This window comes from Phodopus roborovskii, unplaced genomic scaffold (genome assembly GCF_943737965.1).
Source record: "Phodopus roborovskii unplaced genomic scaffold, PHOROB, whole genome shotgun sequence".
NCBI classification, from domain to species: domain Eukaryota; kingdom Metazoa; phylum Chordata; class Mammalia; order Rodentia; family Cricetidae; genus Phodopus; species Phodopus roborovskii.
The window spans coordinates 3,984,482-4,010,935 of NW_026126541.1; the positions used below are offsets into that span (position 1 = coordinate 3,984,482).

The 26,454-nt window shown below is 46.2% G+C and overlaps 1 protein-coding gene across 1 annotated transcript in view; it reads left to right on the forward strand.

The window, feature by feature from the left end:
- Positions 1 to 26,454, forward strand: part of Ablim1 (actin binding LIM protein 1) — a 160,963-nt gene that overhangs the window by 85,150 nt on the left and 49,359 nt on the right. The gene's annotated exons all lie outside the window — the stretch shown is intronic.

Consider the following 26,454-nt stretch of genomic DNA (forward strand, 5'->3'; position numbering starts at 1 on the left):
TGTGGGTGTGGGTGTGTCTAAGTCTAAGAAAGCCAAGGCTTTCATTTGTTTTTCTGGTTTGGGGTGGTTGGTTGTTTTTTCAGTTTTGGAACGTGCAAATGAATGTTTTCATCTCCCAACCCCTCAAATTCACCACCCCCATCTCAGGAAGTCTCAAACTCTAGTTTTTAGTTTGGTTTAGTTTGGTTTTTGGGTTTTTGTTGTTGTTGTTTTAGGGGAATTGGCCCTTATCATTTTGTCAAGGAACTACTACAGTTCATAGCATTTTTTGATTTTTTTCCTAGTTCACAGGTAACATGGAAGTCAGTGGCTAGAAATTTTTTGTACACTAATTTGTTTCTTCTACCTTGAGAATATGCTACTGTTTGTTTACTCCCAAAGATTTACAAATTACAAATACCTGTCCAAACATCTAGCCCCGTGCTCCAGCAGTAGCTGTAAATTTCCTAGCTATACACGCAGTCTTGTGAAACAGCCGCCTCTTAGAAGCTGTGTTGGAACAAGGTGTGGCTGTGACATCCATGGTCGTCTGACTAGTCAATGTAGCATATGGTGCTCCATCAAAGCTGGGCTGGGGAGCTGGACAGCCTTGGTTTGCCCGAATCCATTCTTAGCCATAGGACTGGACTAGGCCATGATATTATCATCAGAGCTCTGCTTTTGCCTGAAAATATAATGTTTTTACCTCCACCTGGAGATACCAGTGTGTCCTGTGTCACATGTGCTCCTGAGTAAAATTCCTTCCCACTCACTAGACTTCAGGTCCCAAAGTGCAGAGAACGTTAATATTTTAGATCACTTGCCCTTAGGGTGTAGCAGAGTTGCACTCAGCAGTTGGTGACCCTGGGAGAGACCACCCAGGAGCTTGGCCTGCAGGAAGCTCGCTTGTCTGTACATGGGGCTGAAATCTTGGGTCACTTATTATAAGAGTCACAGCTAATATTCCCATAACAAAATTCACAACAAATGTATTTAGTTGAAGTTTTATGAGACACAGACTATTTTAAAACGAACACCCAAGGACCTTAGGGAAGCTCCGTGTTGCTTTGCTGGTAAGCCCTGGCTTTCTGGGCACTTCTGGACTGTCTGCATCCTTTCCTCCTGGTGTAGGGCAGGACTCCTGGGAACCCAGTGTGATTCCTCTAGAATGTCTTTATGGCCAGCTCCCACATAGACGGGTGGGGGAGGTCAGAGCAATAGCTCAAGCTTTTATGGCAGGCTTTGGCCAAGGGAAGAAAGTCTAGTTTCTGTAGTTTGCCCCGTGAGATCGAGAGCAGAGAGGGTGAGATGGGAAGGAAGGTCTGCAAGGCTGCATCCCAGCTCTTTGATTTTAATGTTCTCCGCACCAGAAGCATGGAGCTTCGAGCCATTGTTCCAGAACTCTCCTCTGCTAGGTGTGTCTGCGGGTCTGGGATGTGTATTTTTTTCTTCAGAAGGACCTGTCTGGTCCCACTGTGGGCAGGTATACTGTTGAAGAGCCTGACAGGCACTTTGAAGAATGCAGCGGAAGTGGGCCTGTGGGTTATAGAATCTGGAGAGGAAGAAATCTTATATATTCTTATTCACGAGGCCCAGACATTGAATTTCTGCTGGCATTCAAAGCCCCACAGGCTGACGCTGCCTCTGGCCTCAGTAAGATGAAAAGCCTGTGAACCAGAGAGGATCCAATAAAAGGCGAATCTTCACATCCCCTCAGAAACTTCCAGCTTAAGGAAGCTTGCCATTAGAAGTAAACAGACCCGTGATCCTTCTCACATGTCTTGGTGTGGAATCTCAGGACTGAGACACAGGGCAGGGTCAGGTGGCCTCACTATGGGCCCCTTGTCTTCTGAGGCAGGTGGTGAGATATGGAGTATGCAGATGACCTGAACACAGAGCTTTCCCAGGACATCCAGGGAGTAAAGATGTTGTGGTGAGAGATAAGGAAATCAAAGATCATTTCAGGACCCCACTCCAGTTCACAGACTGAGCCCAGGCCCCGAGTAAATGAATGCTCTGAGTCTTCACAGAGCCTGGCCCGTGTCGCCGCTGTAGTTACATCAGTCACAGAGACACTGAATTTTGTCACTGAGACTTTATTCCCAGGGTGGTCTAGGGTAAAGCCGAGGTGTGGGAGAGGAGGGAGGGGGAGGGGTATGGCAGATATCAGTCATCTGTAGTCAATCCTTGTGGCACTTCACCAAGGGCATGTTCAGAAAAGACGGCTGTTACCGTGATCTAGGCAGAGTTTTTCTTCCTGACCTGTAAAGGTCACCCATCAGATGCCTGAATGAGCAGAGATGAAGAGTTGATAGCTTTGACAAAAACCATCTCCAAGCCTCTGGGGAGTAGCATAGGCAGCTGTCGACGACGATGTCTTCACCCCCAGGTGAAAGGTGCTGTGTGGGGAAGCTGGGGAGCTGGGGGCTTCGGAGCTGACTAAGGGTGCCGGAGCCATGGCTCAGTGCTTGACAGCACTGGCTGCTCTTCCCGAGGACCTCAGGTGTCTTGGGCTTCGAATCTGCCTGCGCCTGGAATCAGAGAGGCTCGGAGCAGCCCCAGGAGAAGGGCTGTGTTGAGCGTGCACTCAGCGCGCACTCACCGGTTGCCTTTATCATTCTCTGTACCTGCAGACATTTTGACAAATACATGGTCTGGTCTCTGCATGCTTGTAGTTCACGTCGAAATTGTGTTTTGCTCATAAAGATTGGCTGAAGCAGAAATACTTGGTTATGCTCAAGACCTCTCTTATCTTCCCTCACCGCTAAATAGGAATTTTCTTCAATTGTTTTGGTTCTGTGCAGCTTGCATCCACCTCCCCACTTAGGCCCATATACCTTGTCCAAATAAACACACTTGAAAAGCTAGAGAGCTGTGTTTGGCGAAGCTCAGCACATCCTTTAACAGAGTTTAAGACAGCATTTGCTTTGTTTGGGTAGCTAGTTAAGGATGCCAAATGTATCAAGTCTGGCACTGGATGAAAGACATTGGCTCTTACATAACAAAGTTTAAATCGCAAAGCGGGCAGGGTGGAGATAGCCAGGTTTCCTTTGTGCTTTGCAAATGATTTTAAAACGTAAGGGGGAAAGCTTACTTGACTGGGTTTGTTTGGCCTCTGAACTGCAGGATTGTGCAACCATATCGATATCCCTTATCTTGGTTTTCACAGGCAACAATGTATCCACTCCCCCACCCCCACCCCCACCACCCCTCCGTTCCTCCCATGCTGGACTTCTCTCTGTCCCACAAGCCCAGGCTTTTCCCATCTTGGGTCCTTTGCACCTCCTTCATTCTGCATGGAACATCACTCACCACCCGATGTCAACATCCTGCTCATTCGCCAACTGCCTCTTAGTCCCCAGAGCATACTCCCTGGGCACCTAGCCCAACCCCAACCCCACACCATCTTCTGTCCCCTGGCCTTGTTTTACTTCTCCCTGGAACCATTTCCTCCCATTATCTAAAATTCTTATGTGTTTGTATCATGTTTCTGTCAGCCATTTGTTGGAAAATGTGACCAGGTAATGGTGCCACTATTGCACAGGGAGCAAAAGAGGTGGGCAAGTAGGGAATGTATGTATGTATGTATGTATGTATGTATGTATGTATGTTTGCATGTATGTATGTATATATGTATGTATGTTTGGATGGATGGATGTTTGCATGTATGTATGTATATATGTATGTATGTTTGGATGTATGTATATATGTTTGGATGTATGTATGTTTGGATGAATGGATGTTTGGAAGTATTCATGTATGGATGGATGGATGTTTGGATGGATGTTTGGATGGATGTTTGGATGCATGGATGGATGGATGGATGTTTGGATGGATGGATGGATGGATGTTTGGATGCATGGATGGATGGATGGATATTTGGATGTTTGGATGGATGGATGGATGGATGTTTGGGTGGGTGGGTGGATGGATGGATGGATGGATGGATGGATGTTTGGATGGATAGATGGATGTTTGGATGGATGGATGGATGTTTGGATGGATGGATGGATGTTTGGATGGATGGATGGATGTTTGGGTGGATGGATGGATGGATGTTTGGATGGATGGATGTTTGGATGTTTGGATGGATGTTTGGATGTTTGGGTGGATGCATGGATGGATGGATGGATGTTTGGATGTTTGGATGGATGGATGGATGGATGTTTGGGTGGGTGGATGGATGGATGGATGAGGAGGCAAGAAGAATGGAAAGGGAGGAGAGAATGCCAGCTCCCTTGTAAACTCCTTCCCCGCACTTCAGTCCTATCAAGTGCTCACCTTTGACCTCACTGACATCCCAACACATGCATCTTCTTCCCATGGCAACCTCACCTTGTGCAGTATGGCAAGCCCTTGGTCATATTGCAGGCACTGGTTCACATGTCAATCTTCCTCTCTGTTGAGTTCCTGAGGGCAGGGATGTCTAATGAAGGGTGATGGTGCTGTAATCGTTAACTCACTCTCATTGTCATAGTATTTTATAGATATGCCTCATTAAAATCCCCTTTAGCAGCTCTACTGTCACAAATAAGTAAACTAGGGCTGGCGGGATGATCCAGATGTTAAGGCACCTGCCCCCAAGTCTGAAGACACCCCTGGACACAGTGGAAGGGACAAACTATTTTAAGTTGTCCCCTGACTTCCACGTGTGCACTGCAGTACATGAAATAAGACACATGGGAATGTAAAAACAAAAGAGTAAGCCGAGGACCAGAGCAGCTTGTGTGAAGACTTGCAGATAATTTTGTCAGTGCCAGGGTTTAAATGGCATCTCTCTTCAAAGCCCATATTCTATGGCCTTTCTGTGGCCATCATCAGGGTCCCAAGCTTAACTCAGGGGTTGGCCATACATTTGCCAAATAAATGGAACATAAAACTTTATTTATTTTTAATTTAATTAGTTTATTTATTTTACTTTTTGATTTGTTGAGACAGGATTTCTCTATGTAGCCCTGGCTGGCATAGAATTCACTCTGTAGACCAGGCTGGCCTCGAACTCACAGAGATCTGTCTGCCTCTACCTCCCTAGTGCTGGGGTTAGTGTGTGCCACCATGTCTGGCCATATTACTTATTTGAGCTAATAAACATTATTTATAGCATTATAAATGTGAATATGAGATTTCAATGGAGTGCACAATCCAATGACATTTCTATGGGTAATTAGCCTGTCATAAGTCATCCTCTTACACTAACAGTACTTCACTGATGACTTAAATCCCCTGTGTGTGCATGCATGTGTGAATATATGCATTGTGTGTGTGAATGTGGGTATGGTGTGTGTGAATGTGTGCACTGTGTGTGTGAATGTGTACATTGTCTGAATGAAGTGGGTATTGTATGTGTAAATGTGTGCATTGTGTATGTGAATGTGGGTATTGTGTGTGTGAATGTGTGCATTGTGTATGTGAATGTGGGTATTGTGTGTGTGAATGTGTGCATTGTGTTTGTGAATGTGTGCATTTTGTATGTGAATGTGGGTATTGTGTGTGTGAATGTGTGCATTGTGTATGTGAATGTGGGTATTGTGTGTGTGAATGTGTGCATTGTGTATGTGAATGTGGGTATTGTGTGTGTGAATGTGTGCATTGTGTGTGTGAATGTGTGCATTATGTATGTGAATGTGGGTATTGTGTATGTGAATGTGTGTGTGTGAATGTAGCTATTGTGTGTGTGTGAATGTAGCTACTGTATGGGTATATATATATATGTGTGTGTGTGAATGTGTATATTGTATATGCGAATGTATATATTGTGTGTATGTATGTGTGTTATGAGCAGTTTTCCCACTGGTCTGGTCCCACAGCCACGCCAGCTCCAAATAACACACAAAGACACTGTATTTGATATAAAGCTGTTGGCCTGTTACTAGCATTTCTTATTGGCTAGCTCTGTCTTAAATATTAACCCATTTCTATCAATCTAAATATGTCCACGTGGTCTTATCTTACCGGAGAGAGAGGGGCTGGCGTTCTGCTCTCCATCCTCCATCTTGGATCTCCTCCCTACTACTTCCTCTCTCCTCCTTATGTACTAGTCCCGCCTATCTTGCTTTCCTATTGGCCAACAGTGCTTTATGCATTAACCAATACAAGAAATATATTTACTGACTGACATCTCCCATCATATGTGTGTGTGAATATGTGTATATTATGTGTGTGAATGTGGGTATATGTGTGTGTGTGTGTGTGTTTGTGTGAATGTGTGTATTGTGTGTGTGTTAACGTGTGTGTGCGTACACGCATGCGTGTGTACATATATTGCAATCAAACCTCAGTGTCATTTGCTCAGGAGATATCCACTTTGTTTTTGGAGGCACCGTCTCCCACTGGGACCTGGGGCCCACTAAGGAGGCTACACTGCCCAGACAGCCAGCTCCTGTCTCAGCTGCCAGCCCTGCCCCAGTACTGAGACTGTAAATGCACTCCAGCACGCCTGTCTCTTCACATGGACACCATAGGCAGCTCCTGCTGGTGTGATGGACACTCGGTGACCTGTACTCTAGCCCCTCTTCATCTTCTTATGTGACAAAGTTTTCAGTGTCAGTTCTCCAGCCTCTGAGTCCCCTGAATGTGCTGAAGCCTTTTGTTTACTCCTAACTCTTCACACCTCTCCTTATAATGCCACGTTCATACCAAGAAGACAGCGTGGTGGCCATAGGTAGGATGTTTGTGTAGAAAAGACAAGAGGCCTAAAAATATTTGCACACTGGCATTCCTCTTCACGTCTAACGTAACCCAGGGCTGTCATGCCCCGGCTCTCCTGGACCAGTCTTGGTGACCTGTGTGGCCAGGTGTCTTCCATTGTTCAAGTGGACACAGGAGCAGAAGCTGTGGACAACCTATGTATTCCATGTTCTGGGCTGGCTTAAAGCTCTAACTTCAAGTTGAGTTGAGGCAGGAATTTGTGCTGTGGCTCTGCCCATGGGTTCTCAGGCTTGAGATGGCAGCCTTGGTGACTTGTCCACCAGCAGGATTTCCCAGCATGTGAATAGAGGACAGGTGGCTGCCTTGTCAGGCAGGTCCTCAGCATCGGCATGCTTTCCTTGGCACCTGACCAAGTGTCACCAGGTGTGGGACTAACCCAGCTGGTTCCCTTGTGCCAGCGTGGGAGATGTGATCATCAGGGTGGTAGGACCATGAGCAATTCATGGATGTCTAAGAACTCAGGAGGCCGGCAGCCTCGGCAGGACCAGAGAAGTAGCGTGCTCACTGTGGCTTGTACGGAGGAATCTGCAGGTGAGCCTGCCGCCTCATTCCATCCTCCTTCTCTGTCCTTCACAAAGAACATGAACCAATTAGCCTTTTCACGGTGTCTGAGTCAGACATGGGCTCATGAGGATATGCAGGCTACCCAAATGCTGTCTGAGAACGTGTCATAAAAGGTTAAAATCAGGCTTAAGAGTGTAGCACACTGGTAGAATACCTTCCTAGTATGTACAAGGTCCCGGTACCACAAAAACGAACATTTCAAAGTGAGATTTCCTTTTAGCTCACATGAACTCCCTAATAAGTACACTTTATGATCTGGGCATGAACTGACCGTGATGCTACCCCCGCCAGAGTCATTTGACATATGAGTGTGGGTCCTGGGACCTGAATGCAGGATCCCTGTGTACTCTTAGCCCTTAGCCATCTTTTTAGCCCCTTGATTTTGTTTCTAGGCAGAGTCTTACTCTGGAGTCCAGGCTGGCCTTGAATTTGTAGACATTCTTCTCTTCAGTCCGCTACATACTGGAGGACAGGCATGAGCCACCACACTTGGATAATACATTTTTATGAGAATAAGGTCGGCCTGTGGACACTGGTTTATATTTTTTTCCATGTGGCCATGGCTAAGTATAGATTCTCGACATTCCTTTCAATTGTCATGTTGCGGTATCACTTTTAATTTTCAACCAACAAATAGAACAGATTGAGTATACATGAAACTGAGGATCAGCAGACAGCCAGAGGTACTGTCCCATGTGTCTGGGGGACTGGCCTGTGGCAATCTGCCCAGCGTTATCATGTGTCTGTAGGGTTGTTGGGACCTGACTATCGGCCAGCCCAGCACTCAATAATGCTATGAGTTGAGAGCTGATTTTATACAGACATGAAGGCTTTGGACCAGTGTTAAGTTTAGCAATGTGGTTGATTATGAAGCAATTTCTGTGAAACCTTGAAAATTCTAAGTTTTTTGTCTTGTTTTGTTTGGTTGTTTGTTTGATTTTTTGCTTCCACAGAACACAGGCCACAGTGAATAAGGGGAGACTTCCCACACACATACACATGCCTGCCCTTGGTAGCTTTGTATAAGTTTCCTAGGCTGTCATGATAAATTACCATGAAGTTAGTAACTAAATATGGCAGCAATGTGCTCTGTCATAGTTCTGGAATATAGATGCTTGGAATCAAAATTGTGGTCCAAGTAGGTGCCTCCTGGAGGATCTCAGGAAAGCCCACTCTACTCCTGTCTCCCAGTCTTGGGTGTTTTGGTCCTTGGCATTCCGTGGCTTGGACACGTCAAGTCAACATAATCTTTGCCTCTGTCCTTACCCAGGCTCAGCTTCCTCTCTGGGCTCCGGGTTTAACTCCTCTTGTTCTGTCCCTGTTACATCTAGAACCTTCCAGGTCAAGAAGGGTCTTGGCTGCAGACCATTGTGTTCTCTGCTAAGGAGGGTGAGCATACCTTGGGGGACATAGTCCTACCCAGTGAACACTCTCCTCCTAAATTCCCAGAGCTCGTCCCTTCTCAGGGCCAGGGCAAAACCAAGCACAAGGCCTGACATCTGTTTTTAGTCATTTGTGAGGCTGGGACCAATCACGGAAAAGCAGCAGCAAAAGCTGCAAAGCTTCTAGGAATGTCTCTCCAGTTCTGCAGAATGAGCTGCTAATGAGTGAGTGTTTGTATATCCCATGGTTGACCGGGAAGGAAGCCGACAACCTGACCCCCGACCAAGGAAAACACTTCTTTTGTGTCAACCAGAATTAGCTTTTCTGGGTTTCCAAGTTTTCCTTCCCACCCTCTTGCCCCTGCTGGTGGCCCACATGGTCCTTGGTGTGTGTGTGTGGCACCATAACTCTAACCTCAGCCTTCCTTTAATGCAGGGTTCTCTCCTCTAACCCTCCCCTCTCAGTCTGGTAAGGGTGCTGATCGGGCTTCCCATCACAGCTAATCTCCACCAGCTCTGACTCCAAAGAAGGTTCAGGACTCAGTGCAATGGTAACATCGGCAGACACGGGGGGGGGGGGGGGCTTAGATCACCTTGCTGAGGGGACAGCTGACACCCAGCAGGCTCTCTCTCTGGTGGCTTATCTCTGTGTGACATTCATTCTCATAGCTGGCAGAACTGTAGAGCCCAGAGCCTCTCTCCTGTCCTGGAGCCTCACCCTACCCCAGCTCATGTGAGAAAGTCATGGGCAAGATTCCTTGAATTGCCATTTACCCAGCACTGGACTCTTCACCGTGGTCAGGGATAGGCTGCGGAGGACAGTGGCAGCTTTTGCTTCTGGGGTGGGAGAAGATGGACTCCTTTGAGAAGGAGGCGTGACATCATACCACACCTGACTTGCCACTGGGGGGCTTGGGAGCTTAGCTTGCCTGGTCTACTGTACATTCGGGTGAAACATTCTCATCCTGGCTGAAGCCCTTGGACAAACCTTTCTCATGACTGTGGGAAGAATCTTCTCTTCTATCGCTGCTGCATGAACCACACTAAGCTGCTTTTTTTTTTTTTTTTTTAGTTTCATTTCTCTGCTAGGTTAGCACATTTTCATCCATGCAGAGGAAGATGGTGAGCTACAATTCCAATTCCATGACCCGCAGAACCTCAGTGACAGGGGTGATGGACCTCAGTGGCAAGACCTTTTTCTGTCTCTTATTTTCTTTTCAAATTGAACCTTTTGAACTTCTCAGCAGGAGAGCTTTAGTGTAGACTTAAGTGTTGCTAAGTGGCGGGTGGGAAACCTACTTTCGGGTACTTTGAATATACTTTTGTATATGTTTATGTTAACCATAATGACACTCTGAGTTTTAAAAGTTCATTTGGGGGCAGGAAAGGCTGGGTGTTATGAGAAAGGATGCGCAGTTCTCGCGGAGGCGTGGGTAGTTGCCAGTACCCATCATGTGGCTTTTAGCTCTCCATAACTGTAACTTCAGGGGATCTGACGCCCTCTTCTGGCCACCATGGGCAGCTGCACTCATGTGTACATTTCCCTTCTCTCACACATAATTAAAAACAAAAAAATTTAAATGACCAATTTAAAATTCAAAGTATTCATTTCACTTATTAATTATGTTTGCCTTCAGTCAATATCAGAATTTTTTTATTCACCCAATCAGCCAAGAGCAGCTTCAGGGGAGCCCCCTGAGAAGCTAACCAGCAGGGGATGTGAACACTCGGGAGCCCAGTCCTAGCAGGCTACCGTGGGAGGCCATTTTCAAATACGGCTGTTTTGCAAATTTGTACCATAACCACAAAAGTACACCTAATAGCTAACTAGAATCTACCAAGGCATTCCTGAATCCTCTCCCTCTTCCTCTCCCTCTCCCCGCCCCTCCCCACGAAAGATACATTTCTTGGCAGCTTTGGGTCCCTCATTGTTCATAGAAAAATCAGTTACTCTGCACTAGGAAGAAACTAAGTCCTCATTTAGCTGGCTAACCTGGGCTACCCTTTGCTCTTACCAGCCACCAAAATTAGAGAGGGACTTTGGGTACAAGCCAGTATGCAGACCAAGCTGGCCTTTAATTGTTGGTCATTTACTGTAGGAAAGGGTGACCCGAAGTATGTCGACTTGAAACTTCCATGATGGTATAAACCAGCTTGAAATAAATGGAATGTGAAATACTAAGGCCAGATGTTGCCTGCCAAAGGGTTTTTCTGGTTGTTTGTTTGTTTATGATATTTTTGCTTGACTTACTGGCCTACTCTAAAATAAAACTAATTTCTTCCTACTGGGAGCCATGAGAGTGTGTGTTGGGGACATTGCATTTGTCTCTGAAGATAGCTGCTTTTTATATCTGTTTTCAGTAGAGGAGCGATATTCCCCCCTCTCTTTAAGTTTCTTTCTAAGGAAATGTGCTTGTAAGTCAGAGGTCTATAAAAGGGGAAATGGTATAGAAAAGTAACTTTGGTTATGAAGTATCTGATGGGATCCTCAAATGCTGGGTTTGGGGGTTTGGTGTGGTCTGGTTTGCTGAGGGAAGGGAACTCTGTGGGTGGTAGCTTACCTATGAGACAAGTAATGGGGGGAATGTACGGGTTGTGGCGTGAGCCATCAGAAAAGCAGAATTCTGCTTTCTAAACCCCATGCTATAGGACGCATCTCCACAGAGCCCTCAGTGACTCCTGAGTCACGGTTAACCACCATTCCCACCTCTTGCCAAGTTGAGGGGCACATACTACATGTGGATGTGAGAGGCCAAAGTGCCTGCTGAGCCATCTGTCTGGCCCCATGTCACATCCTCTGGACTTGGGACAGGCTCTTTAATTCACCCAGAGTTTCCTGCACATTTACTGTTTTACACATGGGGCATAAAAGGTAAGATTCCTGCCTAAAGACCCTGGCTTCTATTCAGGCTGCAGGCAGGCAGGCAGGCAGGCAGGCCTATGATCCCCTATGATCCCCAGAGGACATACACAGCCTATTGCTGTACTATACAGCGTATGGCTAGCTTATCATAGTACATTGCTTTAGATGATAACATAGTTTCTTTCCTTAAGTTACTGGTTCTGACTCTCCTCATCCACAGATGACATCAGTGGATCCTTTCTTTCAGGCCTCTGCCTGTAATAGACTCATTACTTTTGGAATGAGCAGTCTCCCTCCAGCAAAGCTCGCTGGAGTCATCCTGTACTCAGCATGGCTGGCCTGCAGCAAGGAAGCAGCTTTTGTGTTCTAATTAGACAGAAGGAAATGGACTTCTGCGATGGGGTACATCCAGACTTTTGTTCTCAGGGAGGATGCTGGGAGAGCATCTGTCCACTAGGGATGATTTGGTCATGAGAGGGATGGCACTACAGCCAAGTCCCGGAGTATGGTAGACAGAGGACTGAGGGTCCCGCAGGAAGGGACATTTATTTCTGATGCATGCAGGCAGCTAGCTGCCCTCTCATCCGGGAGTGTTCTCGGGAGGTGACCTGTGCATTACCCATGACAAGAATTAGAATTGCTCCTTGCCAAGAAACACACGAGGAGCAAAATTCCAGGAAGCAAGACTATTCTAGAAAGAGTTGAGAGTGGTATGTAAAGAATTTCAAACAGGAAAGTGTGGCTTAGAATAGAGTAAGATTCCACGCTGAGTCAGCAGTCAGGGTCTCTTAAATCTCTCATTCTGCCATTGCTCTGGCTGGATTAGAATTCTTCCTGGTAGTGGGTTTCTGGTGTGTGAGGCGGATGCATAGTCTATTCTCTAGTGAAGACTTAGCGTCTGACACCGCGTGCATCACCATAGCCACTCAGCTATAAAAGGGACGGCTTCTGCCTTAGTTCAGGAGAGTCATCAAAGGAATAGGAAAGCTCAGCGTACTGTGTGGATAGAATATTAGTGTAAGCACTGTGTGGATGGAGTGACTGCGGGTTATAGGTGCTCCGAGAGGGCGCAAAGGTGTCCAGTGGATTAAAGAATGCCAGAGAAGAGCTTTGGTGTTTTATTATATAAAGTAGATTGTTTTTAGGGGAAAAAATATGGGCAGTAAATGGAGTTCTTAATTGATCTATGTAATAAAAACCCAGAGTCAGATATAGAGGGACATTCTGAGAGACCTGCCTCCTTAAAGTTCCAAAACAGCAGCAGCAGCCACCGGAGACCGATCTTCAAACACAGGAGCCTGTGAGGGACATTTCTATTCAAACCACAGTAAGATATCCCTGAGAATACTTCGTAGACCAAGGAAGAGGTTTGAACATCAGCAGTTGCTACTGGCGTAGGTGTGTGGAATGTGAGGTTTTCAATTACACTGGCTCAGGGCCCGTGTAAAACCAACTCTGGCCCTAGTGTGCCCTTGCCTTATTTCCACTAACTAAAAGCATGGATGCCAGTTCATATCATTTCTTAATGTTAGATCATTTCCCACAGACATAAAATTTTGGAGCTAGATGGTTTTCTTGGGTTTCTAGTTCAAGTATCAAATGCTACAAGCAAGCCTAAGAAATGGAGAGAGTAAGTGCCAAGCCCAAACTGTCACATGTCACCCTAGCCTTTTGACACTGTGGTCTCCTATCTCCTGCAACAGAATGTGTCAGTGGTATGTTCTTCCCACACATCATGGGGTGCAGCAGAAGTCAATTCAGATGTCGTGTGGAAGGGACCTGGAGATCCGGGCTGCTGAGTGGTGGGAATCGTCCCCAAGGGCTCACCCGTATTTCCTGTGGGGCAGCTCCTTTGCTGGGCTCTTACCATGTTGTGCTGTGGGGCAATGCATGGCATTGACTAAGCACCTGTGACGTCACCAGGAAGTGGTCAGACGCATTTGCCTCAGACTGGGTGGGCTTTTGCCTGTAGGCGCAGAGCTATGTCACCACACACAATGGAAGCCAGAGCTCTCAAGAGCACTCACTGCTCCACAATGTGGCTTGGGCTGTCTCCTGGGTCCCAGCACCCCACTGTTCCTCCCCTGGAAAGGCCCTGTCTCCTGATTTTAGGTGGAGTCTGTTGTAGCAGGTGGAGGGTGGGGTAGCCACTCACAGCACTCCCTGTTTATCTTGGCCTCATCCCCATGGACTGCCCTTCCAGAGGAATCCAGAGGACCTGGGGCTGGCCAGCACCCACCCCCTGTTCGGAAGAGGGTGAGTTGTGGGTCTCAGTCTCTCTGTCAGTTCTAGAGTTTATATGTTATCCTTCTGAGGTCTTTGATGGAGTTGAAGACAGACAGTTATGGTTGTGGTTTTCCTTAGTTAGGATTAGAGATGTTACATATAAAATTTTTGACTCACAAAGATAGGGTAGATGATAGAATATTTTCTTTAAGTTTTGCCAAATGTTGATGGGCTAAATATTGTTAACTATAGTTCTTTCTTGATAGCTGTATTGTTATATATAATTTTACTATGTTAACGTTAAAACCCTTCTTTTTATTTAGACAGGAAAGAGGAGATGATGGGGGAGTGTCCTTCTGTATGTATGTTTCTCTTATTGGTTGATGCATAAAACATTGATTGGCCGGTCACCAGGCAGGAAGTGTAACCGGGCTATGAGATGAGAAGAAGTCTTCCTGTAGGATGCAGAAATGTTTCCACGTGATCCAAAGGTGAACTTGCTTAGTTTACGTGGGACATCACCAAGAAGCTCCAAGGGTCCTAAAGTCTTCAGATACACCTTTGCCACAGTTATTTCTTCCCTCTGGCAATTGCAACTGATATCCAGTGGCTGCTAGGAGCCCCCTCCTGCTTCCAGGGAAACCGTGGAATCTGCCTGGCAGGCAGGTTGTTTGTGAAAGGGGATGAGGTCCAGTCACAATGGGAGAGGATGTTTTTAAAAGCAAGCTGTGTTTTTGTGACTCTCCAGCTCTGGTTCCCACCCTGAAGGCTCCTCCAACACTGGGGACAAAGACAAAATATTTTTAGTCTGATAGTATTCTGTAACCAGCCAAGAGCTGAACCATCTGTCTTGCACTCTGGATAGCTCAGTGGAATGGTTTAATTGGAAGGAACTGCACATCTCCAGAGCCCAGGCGGTACTGTGGAGCATTTGCTTGCTATGAAGCCCTGAAAGTTGAGTAGAGTAGGAACACAGACAAGAAAAAGACCAGGGTGGACGGCGGAGACATTTGTAATCCCGGGGAGAATGTTTGCAACAGAGATGTCACAGAACTGGAATGCACTTTCGAGATAGCAGCTTGGCAAGCAAAAGCAGTGGACAAACAGAGGCTACACCCAGTCGTTAGACTGACTGCACCAGGGCCACCCATTGCTGCACACTGCACAGCAGGCTTAAATATTTCCAACTTTAAGAAATCCACCTTGTCAGGTGTGCCACGGTTTAAAGATTTATCTGTGGTATTAAAAAAAGCACAGGAGATGAAACCTTTGGTCTCTGTTAGAAAAGAAGCTGGGGTTCTCATCATCCCCTCCCTGGAACCCCGCTAATGTTCACTACAAACAGAACCAGCTTGGTCTGTTGCTCGGTTCCCACAGCAACGTTCCCTTGGACTCCAAAGCTTTCTTTTATCAGTGCAACTCCCTGAAGAGACCCTTTTAAAAGACAACATTCAAGTTCATTTCACCCAGGCGTGTGCCACACGCCTTTAATCCCAGCCGTCAGGGGGCAGAGGCAGACAGAGCTCTGTGAGTTCAAGGCCAGTCTGGTATACATAGTGAGTGCCAGGCCACCCAAGGTTACGCAGTAAGACCCTGTGTCAATATAAATGAATAAAAACAGTTAATCTCAGAGTTTGGGTGTTTAGAAGACACATACCCGCAGGTCAGTCACCAGGGGTTTTGCAGCCTAGTTTCCTTGTAACATTCCTTTTATAAATGAGGAAACCTAGCAAGCTAGGTGGAATGAATACTTTTACAACCTTTTAGCATGATGGGACAGACAGCTTTTAGTAGAACGAGCTGTTCCCACAGGACAAGGCCGGCTAAGCAGGATGAATGATTTAGGCCTGGGTCCCACCTAACGGCACTTGTGTGTTCTCTCTCTCTCTCTCTCTCTCTCTCTCTCTCTCTCTGCCTGGCCTTGAGCTCCTATTTAGTCAGTGGTGACCTTGACCTCCCAAGTATGGAGGCAGGCATGCCCCACCACGCCTACATCCCATCCTAACAGAGTTCTTAAGCCTCTATCCTCCCTTTTCCATTCTTGGCATTGACAGATAGATATTAGGACATTACATCTAAATCTTCTGATCCCCTGTTCGGGGACCTCAGTGCCTGGGACCCGTTTCTTCCTGATGCCATTGAACAATGGCTCTACCTGAGCAGACTCCCAAAGGTCATTAGCCCTTACCTGAATAGTTAGCGTCTGTGTTCCCTGGTGATAATTTACGAAAGATTAAAATAGACTTGTAGTAATGGGGTTCCTAGTCCTTCTGAGTCCAGTCATGTTGACAGGGCCTTGAGGGGAATAGAGAGCTATCATCACCTTCACTACCATCACCATCATCACCGTACCATCATCATCATCTAGCTCTGTAACTTTGGAAATGTCTCCTAACCCACAATAGGGACATGAACGAGTGTTAGGTAGGTGAAATATGAATATGCTTTCTAAAACTCTCCACAGAACAAATGCAAAGAATATTGTTAACCACCACTATGTGTGGTGGCTGAAGCCTTTAATCCCAGCACTCAGGAAGCAGAGGCAGGTAGATCTCTGAGTTCAAGGCCAGCCTGGCCCATGTGGCATGTTGTTAGCCCACCAAAGGTATGTAATGAGACTGTGTCCCAATAAAGGAATAATAAATAAGTAAGTAAATAAATAAAATAGGTACTGGAAATATTGCGGAAGATCAATAGGCAAAACTAGAGCTTTTAGAAGTTGCTGGAGTACTCAGATACTCCCTGTCCATGCACACTTACACACACACTCACACACATGCTTATACACATGCTCATACACACACACACACTCATACACACTCTCTCACACACACTCTTACACACACTCACACATGCTCACACACATGCGCTCACACACATGCTCACACACAGACACACACACTCTTACACACACATACACACTCTCACTCACACACTCACACACACACATGCTCACACACACACTCTCTCATACATACCCTCTCTCACACACACTCTTATACACACTCACACATACACACACTCTCACACACATTCTGTCACACACACTCACACAGGGATACTCACACTCACACGCAGACACTTTTTCTCTCACGTAAACACACACACACACACACAGAGGCATTGCCTTCCAGTGTACCATGTCCTGAACTGGAACACACCTTTGAGGCCCCGTGGCAAACACTGATACCATGTAACCCAGGCAACACTGCCATTGCATTTGATTTCAAGTCAATTTAGGAATTGAAAAAGGGAGTTATTTCACCCAGTTCAAAGGATGCTAGCAACAGAGGGGGATGAAGGGAGGGGGAACTGGCTTGGTGGCCGGCTGGAGGTCCCAAGATAATGGGTACCTGATGGGATTAAACTGAGAGCCCATCTCATAAAAATTCACTCAATCCACAGCGGTTAGAAAAACACTTTGGGGATCCATTTGCCAAACTACTCTTAATATGAATCTTCTTCCTTAATTCCCCCAAATTCCTGTCAGATAAAATGGTAACAGAAAGCAAACCCATTGGACATCTGTTAGACAATGTCACCCCATGGCTTCACAAATGCCTTCTTCCTTCTGCTGTGTATGCATGCAGTTAAATGCTGCTAGAATTCACTAGCTTGAGTATCATAGACCGTGCACAAAGAAATAAGATGCCATCACAAGAGGGATTTGCTTCATCTGGTCCACACTCCACAGGCTGAGCCAGCATATGGGGTTAAAGTCACCATGGTAACAGGAGGAGCCCCCGGAGGGTACATGAAGCATTTCTGGGTATGGGCTATGCACACAGACTATGAGTAGTGGGTTCAGTGTGTGGTGTGTGTGTGTGTGTGTGTGTGTGTGTGTGTGCGCGTGTGTAACTTCATATGATACACTTCTGGTTCATGCGCAATTCTGAGAATGTGTGAAACTTCAAGAAGGGATTTTACTTAAAAAAAAAAAAGCATAACTCTAAAGAAAGTGGGGTACTTTCTAAGTTTTCTTCCTCCTTTATAGGAAGAGCAATCCAGCGTATGAAATGCATGAAATTTTCCTGATGAGAAGTAAAAAGGATCAGACAAGCTATAGGTTCACTGCAGCAACTCGATACAAGAAGCCTTTTCTGGGTACACCAAATTGAGTTGCCACCCCAGGGCATTCAGTAGCTCACCCTCTGGTTCCTGGCCACCCTCTAAACATGTATTTTTTCATAACTTTCCAGAGGACAGGAATGTGAGGATTACACTTGACCCTTGTTACCTGCTCCTGGTCTGCAGAAAGGATACTTTGCTTATGAAAGGAATGAACTTGAAGTGATGGGCAAACTGAGGCAGTGTTGGATGCTGGCAGATTTAAGATCATAGCATCCCATACTGTGAAAGTCACCTACGGAAAGTAAGAGCATTTAGGGGCTCAACATGTACGGCTTTTTAAGGCAGTGAGACTGTTCTATACAAGACTATCATGAGGGCTACACGCCTTTAGAAATTTGTCTAGACCCGTAGAGTGTAAGGTACCAAGAGTGACCCTGTGAACTGTGGGCTCTGGTGACTCGGGTGACACTCATGTCAATGTAGGCCATCGGTAGTAGTGAACGTGACGCTTGGGCATGCACTGTCGGTAGGCAAGCCGGACCGGGTCAGGGTGATGGGCGTGGGCATATGAGAATTCTAGTTTCTACTCACTTTCCTCTGAATCTAAAACTGCTCGAAAGTCTTTTTGAAAAAGAGTAGAGAACACATTTTGGATAGTAGATTTGAAAGATTGGGTGTTTCTCAGAGTGGTATTTTGTTTTGTTCTGTGTAGATTACACGGCAAAGTCCTTCCAGTAAGTAGAAGCAAGAGGGCAAAATTAGACTTCTAAAGACGACCTCATTTGTCTTTAGCTTTTAAATCAGGTTGAAGCAGTAATCCGGGTTCCCTTCATAGCTTAAAGTCACTTAACCTGCTTACAGTTGACTTTCTCCTTTCAAATAAAAGGAAAACAAAGACAAACAAATAAAAATTAGATAAGCAAGCTTTTAAAATATTGAAAAATCTGTATTCAACTGCTGGACTCACAGTGTTGCACCTGTGCACCTAGCCACCTGTGTACACGAGTGTGTATTATCCTGGGCTGCACCTGTGCACCTAGCCACCTGTGTACACAGGTGTGCTTTATCCTGGGCTGCACCTGTGCACCTAGCCACCTGTGTACACAGGTGTGCTTTATCCTGGGCTGCACCTGTGCACCTAGCCACCTGTGTACACAGGTGTGCTTTATCCTGGGCTGCACCTGTGCACCTAGCCACCTGGGTACACAGGTGTGCTTTATCCTGGGCTGCACCTGTGCACCTAGCCACCTGGGTACACAGGTGTGCTTTATCCTGGGCTGCACCTGTGCACCTAGCCACCTGTGTACATGGGTGTGCTTTATCCTGGGCTGCACCTGTGCATCTAGCCACCTGTGTACACAGGTGTGCTTTATCCTGGGCTGCACCTGTGCATCTAGCCACCTGGGTACACAGGTGTGCTTTATCCTGGGCTGCACCTGTGCATCTAGCCACCTGGGTACACGGGTGTGCTTTATCCTGGGCTGCACCTGTGCGCCTAGCCACCTGTGTACACGAGTGTGTATTATCCTGGGCTGCACCTGTGCATCTAGCCACCTGTGTACACAGGTGTGCTTTATCCTGGGCTGCACCTGTGCATCTAGCCACCTGGGTACACGGGTGTGCTTTATCCTGGGCTGCACCTGTGCATCTAGCCACCTGGGTACACAGGTGTGCTTTATCCTGGGCTGCACCTGTGCACCTAGCCACCTGTGTACACGAGTGTGCTTTATCCTGGGCTGCACCTGTGCATCTAGCCACCTGGGTACACAGGCTTGCTTTATTCTGGAGAAGAATCTCTTCCTACAGGTTCCCATGGTGAGCTGGGCCTGGAAACAGGGCTGAATGCTCATGGGCCTCTCTTGGACTGAGTGGGATGGTGTAGTGCTGCCCTCCTAGTCAGGCCTTCACCCTCCCCACTGTCTTCCTTCATGTGCCTTTATTGACAAAGAAAGAATATATCATGAACTGTAACCACTGCAATGCAGCTCTTCATTGTGAATGAGCGTGCAGCTGTGTAATGACCCACAGTATAGGGCAATGAGGGCCAGGACTTTCCCACTGCCCCAGATTGACAGCTCAGCTACTGCAGCCCCGCCCCTCCCTGTTCTTAGCAACCTCAGGTCTACTTCCTCTTCCTTTGGTCTTGCCTTTTATAGACTTCCTCGCAGATGTCTGGCTCCTTTCACATAATAGAAAGTAGTTCCCGTTCGCCTGGGCCATTGGGTGTGTGTTTACTGCTGAGGAGTCCCTCCCTTCTTATTTAACATTTCTTCTCTCACTTAGCTCCTGACTACTTGGGATCCTTGGGATTTTCATGCTTTGGGACTTGGGTCAAGAGCACAGAGCTACACAATCACCTACATCTTTCTGTAGACATCGATCTTTATTCTGCTTCAGCACGTAGTAGTGAGAAGTATTTTATTGCATGGCACGCTTATTTGCAGCTTTCTGAAAGACTACCGAGGAGGTTTCCAAAGGAGGCATGCCACTTTGCATTGCCATCATGTCCTCGACACCCCGGTGGCAGGGTGCTTGATTGACACCGGGCTTTGGGTTTCACTTCTACCACACCACCGCTGTCATGGTCAGTAGCGTTTTTTGGGGGGATTTATTGTCATTAGCTATTTGCTTGTTTTGGCTTGGATTCCCCCTCCTTTTTGGTGATGCTGGGATTGACCCAAGCTTTCACGCATGCAGGTCAGTGCCTGTTGAGCTGGTCCCTGCCTATCTGCCCACTGTTTAACAAGGCCTGATTGACTTACTGCTAATACACTGCCAGAATTATGTATGTGCTCTGGATGCAAATCACCTTTCAGATATATGATTTGCAAATGTTTCTCTGTGTGATCTAATAAAAAGCTACTGGAGATCAGAATGCAAAGCTAGCCACAGCTATAGAAGCTGGGCAGTGGTGGCCACACCTTTAATCCCAGGATTCAGGAGATCTCTGTGAGTTCAGGGCCACCCGGGGCTGTAGGAGAGTGAGTCAGTCTAAAAGAGAAACAGAGCTCACAGCTTTAATCCCAGCACTACAGAGGTATATAAGACAGGAACAGGGAGTTCAGTATCAAGTCTTATGGCAATTAGTCTCCAGCCACAGTGAGGACAGGATCTCCCCAGCCGTGGTAGAGGTAAGAGCTCTCTTGTGGCTTGAATCCCAATGTCTATCTCTGGGTGTTTATTATCTTTGCTACATTTCTCTTTGTCTCTGACAGATCTTTCTTTTTAAGGGAGAAGGGATTTAACAATGGCAATCAAATCAATTCTTTTATAGACCATTCCTTTGGTATAATAGTTAAGAAATCTTTGCTCAAACAAGATCATAGGAGTTTTGTTTTTTTAACCTACATCCTTACAAGGAATATCAGACTTAGATTTTGTGTGTTTGTCAGCAGTCCATGATGAGATAGATAATTTCACATGTATTTGGAAGGACTATTATTGGATGTGGCTATCCAGTTTCCCCAGAGTTAGCTTGGAGGGATTTTTCCTTTTCCAGAGGTTTCCTTGGCAGCTGTTGGTGATCAGCTGATCATAAATGTGAGGGTATATTTCTACTCTCCCTCTTCTGTTCTGTCAGTCATATTAAGTTTTAAAACCAAGTAGTTTAAATCGTCGCTGTCGCAATCGGTAACATGTTTCCTGGTCTCGGTCCTTGGCATTGCCATGTCATATTAGCAGCCCCTCAAATTCCACATACAATCCTGCTGACACTGTGATAGAGAATTCGCTGAACTGTAGCTCTAACACACACCTGGAATCCCAGAGCTGGGAGGTAGCGGTGAGAGACCAGCCTGGGCTGCACGAGAACCTGTCATAAAAATAAACCGCGGAGGCTGGTAATGTCCTTCGGGGATGCAGGCATTCGGGGATGCATGCATTTACAGGCAATAGTTGTTGAGCACCACACCTAGAACTCCCAGCCTGCAAAACACAATATGCATCTCTGCGAGTTGTATGTGCATGCTCGAGGAGGAAGCTGTCTTCCTCTCTCAGGTTTAAAGCAGGCCGCTGAAACAAACAAGAGCTATTTTTGTGTCTCCTTGTTTTTGAAAGCAAGTTGCTGCCTTCCTTGTGCCATGGCAGTGATGTCTGGGGCAGAGTTCCGGGTATTCTCACCCATCCGGGCTGGCTTTGCACAGACTTGTAGTACTTTCTGGGTTTGGTGGGAGCTGTCCGGGCAGATGGCTCACTCACCTGTGCCAGCATACACGCATGGGGCCGAGGCACACCCTCTTTATTCTGCCTGTTTGTGAGGGTTGCATCAGGACGAGGTCTCCTGCAACTGATGAGTGTGCACCCTGCAGACCGGGCCTGTCCAGTCTCAGCGGAAGCCTCTCCCATTTCAGGAGGGAAAGAGTGGCTGCCAAGGGGCTGAGCCAGCGCTACCGAAGCCTTCCCACAGGTGCCAAGCAAGGGCTCTCCCTCCTCACCCATCCCCAGCCAAGCAAGCATACACCAGGTCTGCTCAGTTGGTAAAGTGCCCCATGTGCCACATGGACTGGAGCTCGGATCCCGGAGCCCACATAAAAACTGGGGGTGGCTCTGTATGCTTATAATCCCCAGACCGGGAAGCTGGGGCTGGACCGTCCCTGAAATTTACCGACCTGTCAGTCTGCCCAAACCAGTGACCTCTAGGATCAGTGAGAGGTCCTATATCAAACAGTAAGGTGGAGAGCAACTGAGGAGGATCCCAGTGTATGTGCACACCTGCACAACGCATGCTCACACTCAAGAAAACCAACACAGATACAAACTGTAAGTCTGTTCTAAAGCCCCTATGTCTTTGGGGAATTGTGAGACAAGCTACTGAAAAGCTCTTGTGTGCTACATTGTAGTTGTTTTTACTCTTTGGGGGCCCACCACCCGGCTCCTAAATAAATACATGGCGGACCTATTCTAAACTTAGGAATGCCTGGCCCTTTTCTAATTTAAATTATCCCATTTCTCTTCAGCTACATTTTGCCTTTGTGTGCTTTACCTTCCTTTGTTCTGTGTATCTTTCTTTCCTTCTTGCTGCTTGCTCGGCTGTGTGACGCTCGGCTGTGTGACTGGGTGTCTGGCCCCTGGCATCGTCCCCCCCCTCCTTTCTCAACCCTCCTCCTCATTCTTCTCTTGAGCCTAGATCCCCCCATCCCCTCCCCCCCCCATTTATTCTCTGTGCCTGCCTATCCTCTCCTGCCTTGCTATTGGCTGTTCAGCTGTTTATTTGACCAATCAGGAGTTTCAGGCAGGCAAAATAACAGAGCTTTACAGAGTTAAACCAATGCAACGTAAAAGAATGCAACAGTCTTTGCCTCATTGAACAAATAAACATTCCGCAGCATACACGAATGTAACAAATCTTGAACTAATATTCCCACACAGAGCAGGGCATTGTGGGAGGGCAGCCCAAAACAACTGGCCAAGCCCTGGGTCTCTCTCTGGTTCTTGTGTGTGGTTGTGTCTTCAAGAAGTGAGGCCTTTATGTCAAAGTGCTCAGATCACAGCAGGCTGCTTTTGAGCCTTTCCATCAATTGTTTCAAACCCCACCCCCACTCCAACAGCACCCTTCCAGCCCCAAGTCCTTCAGGAGGGCGGGACCTAAGTGATGAATTAACAGAGGTCAACCTCAAGGACTCAGGTCTGAGTACACTTCAGGAAAAGGATAGAGAGAAGCTAACAGGGACAGGTCACAGCCTGGAATCCAGACGGTTGTGGTACCGGCAAAGGCTCCATGGTTATAGCTCTGTTATAGCCTGACAATCAGCCCAGGGCTAGTCAGGGCCTCGGAATCCCTCCTAAGTTTCAGAGACTGTGAAGTATCAGGCAAAGGTCTGTCCCCACCACCAAGAATATCTCTCCCTACCCAAGTGGCTTTCCCAAGCCCTGCGCCATTGTATATATTAATACAGGATTTCACAGGCAAGCAGGATCTCACACCTGAGTGGGCGGTGAAATTGTGTTGTTGACACTCCTGAGCACTTTTTCAGAGAGTGTCCTAGGGCTTCTGAAGGTAAGTAGAAACAGAAGTGAGGCTGTGTGGCTACCAAGAGCTGATTCCCAAGCCTTAGCTCTTCCATGCTCATAAGAAATGGAAAACGTCTTTCTTCTCTTTCAGACAGCCATGGGTGTAATAAAAAACTTGGCATCTTACATCAACTCTTATGATAGAAAGCGTTTCCTCGGAATTCTAGCTTATGTGTGAGGGAGTGGCCAAATTGTACAATAACCATCAAAGTGATCATCACTGTTAAGGGCAAGTGGCTTATTTGGTTTATATTGGGTTTTTATATGCTTAGAGAGAGAAAATGCAGCTAAGTAGTCAAACTGCGTCTCTTGTGGCATCTCATGTTAGCTAGAGTGTTCTCCTAATATGAATTTTTTGTTTTTTACTGTTTGTTTTGTTTGAGGCAGAGTCTCACTGTGAAGGCTTGGTTGGCCTAAAACTTGTGATGTAGACCAGGCTGGTTTCTAACTCACGGAGATCGGCCTCCCTCTGCCTTCCGAGAGCTGTTTTAAGTACTTAAAAGGCTGCTGTGCGGTTGTAGGGGTTGGAAACCCGCTGTCAGCCCAGGGTGACTGTGTCCAACCCTCCTCTCTCTTTAGCCTCAGAAGTGCTTGGATTACAGATATGAGCTGCCTGTCTGGCAGATTTTCAGATCTCTCTCTCTCTCTCTCTCTCTTTCTCCTCTCTTTTCTTTCTTTCTTATTTATTTATTTATTTATTTATTTAGTGGAGAATGCAATTGCCAAACTCTGGCATGTAATGACCTGTCTAGTCTCTCAGGCTCAGGCACAGCTAGAGTTGCAAGCTATATGCCTGGGGCCCAGTGCCAGGCACAACACACCGCCACTCAGACTGCCACCTGCCACCACAGAGTCCCTGCTATGCTTTACAAGCTAGCATTCTCTATGATAAGGCATGCTTGCTCTCCATTTGATAGTTATTGCTCATGATCTGAAAGCTTTCCCTTTTAAAAATGACTCCAGTTAAAGTGAGTTGTGGGTTCAGCTGCGTCTGAGTTTCGCCCAGTTTGCATATGGCCCTGCACGTATGTTCAGCTCTGACTCGGTCCCTGACCCTGTACACAGGGCTGGTCTGTGAACTGTCACGGGTGGGTGTCCACGTAAAGAGAAAGGAAGCATGGTGGCTCACCCACACGGAGCAGGGGCTCTTGTCCTCGGCCCTTAGGCACGCACTGTTGCAGAGAGAAGAAAAATCTCAAAGACTCGAGGCTGACCTTTGTTTCTGAGAACCTTGACATGTCTGAATTTGGCCTCTCGACCAAGCACATGGGGGAAGATACATATATCCCTCTCTCTCAGTGTGACAGTTAGAAGTATTTGTGCTACTGATTTACAGAATAAAGCCCTGCCTGTTGGCTTTGAGACACCTTCCACCATCTCTGTGACAATTAACACAATGTGCTTTCTCTCCTCTTCGGTCACCAACAGCATATAGAATTCCTACCTACCTCGTCACATTGGTTTCCTTCCGTCCTTCCCTGGCTGATGAAAAGAGCGGTATCCATGTTTTCCTGATTATTACTGCTAGGGGTGAACCAGCTAATTAGCTCACTTGCTTACTACCTTACTGACTAACTTGCTTACTTCCTTACTAACTCGCCTGCCCTTCCTTCCCCCTCCTCTTCCTCCTGCACTGTTGTTGATTTTTTTTTTTTTTATAAATCACCCACAATTTCTTTGGAAATTGCCCACCGCCCATATTGGCATTTGTGTCTCAGCACAGATACTTCTCATAATTCTGACTAATCCTTTGTATTATTTCTCTTAACTTTCTGTCTACAGTGTTGTATTTTTGTATATAGATCAGTAATATTTCACTTTATTGTTTCTAAATTTTGCTTTTCTAACCTGTTTATTTTTAATAAATTAGCAATATAAAAAGTCTGTGGTCCCAATAATTCTGTACTTTTCCATTTTGGTCTTCATAAGTTCCATAAAAAATTTTTAAATTGGTTGTATAAGGAATTGAGATTTATGTTTTTCTAAATGGACAACCCATTATACTCATCATTTAGTGAAAAGCCTACTATTCCAATTCCTTCGGAATTGATTTTGATGATCAATAAAGTCTCTTGGGTGTGCGTGTAGGCATGTCCATTCTCTGTGCTCTGGGTTTCCATGATGGTGTTAATTCATGGTAATTACCTTAGCCCAGAACTTTTAAATCAAAAAGGGAAGCTGCCCTTTCTTTGCTGATGTCTTTTTGAAAATTTTATGTTTGTGTTTTTCATATGAATGTGTAGAGGCATTCTGTCATTGATAAAGAAATGTCTCTGAGGCCTTCCTTTTGATCCAGAAAACATTGCATCTACAGGTTGATCGTAGATAAATCATCATTTTGACAATATTTAGTAAAATTTGAGTTACGTCTATTAAGGTCTTATGTACATGTCTGTACCTACACCTTGCTTTGCTTTATTTGTTACTATTACAAATGGAGACCCATTTTTCCATGGCATTTCCATTAATAAGAAATTGTGTGTGTGTGTGTGTGTACTTAACTTGATTTGTGACCTTTTTATACTTATTTTTCTTGACTTCTCACATTGGCTTGGGCCACAGACCTTTAGGGTGTCTTATCCCTGTATCTAATTAGAATTTTCTAACATTTCACTGCTAGTGAAGGCAAACCAACTTTATCCACCAGGTGTA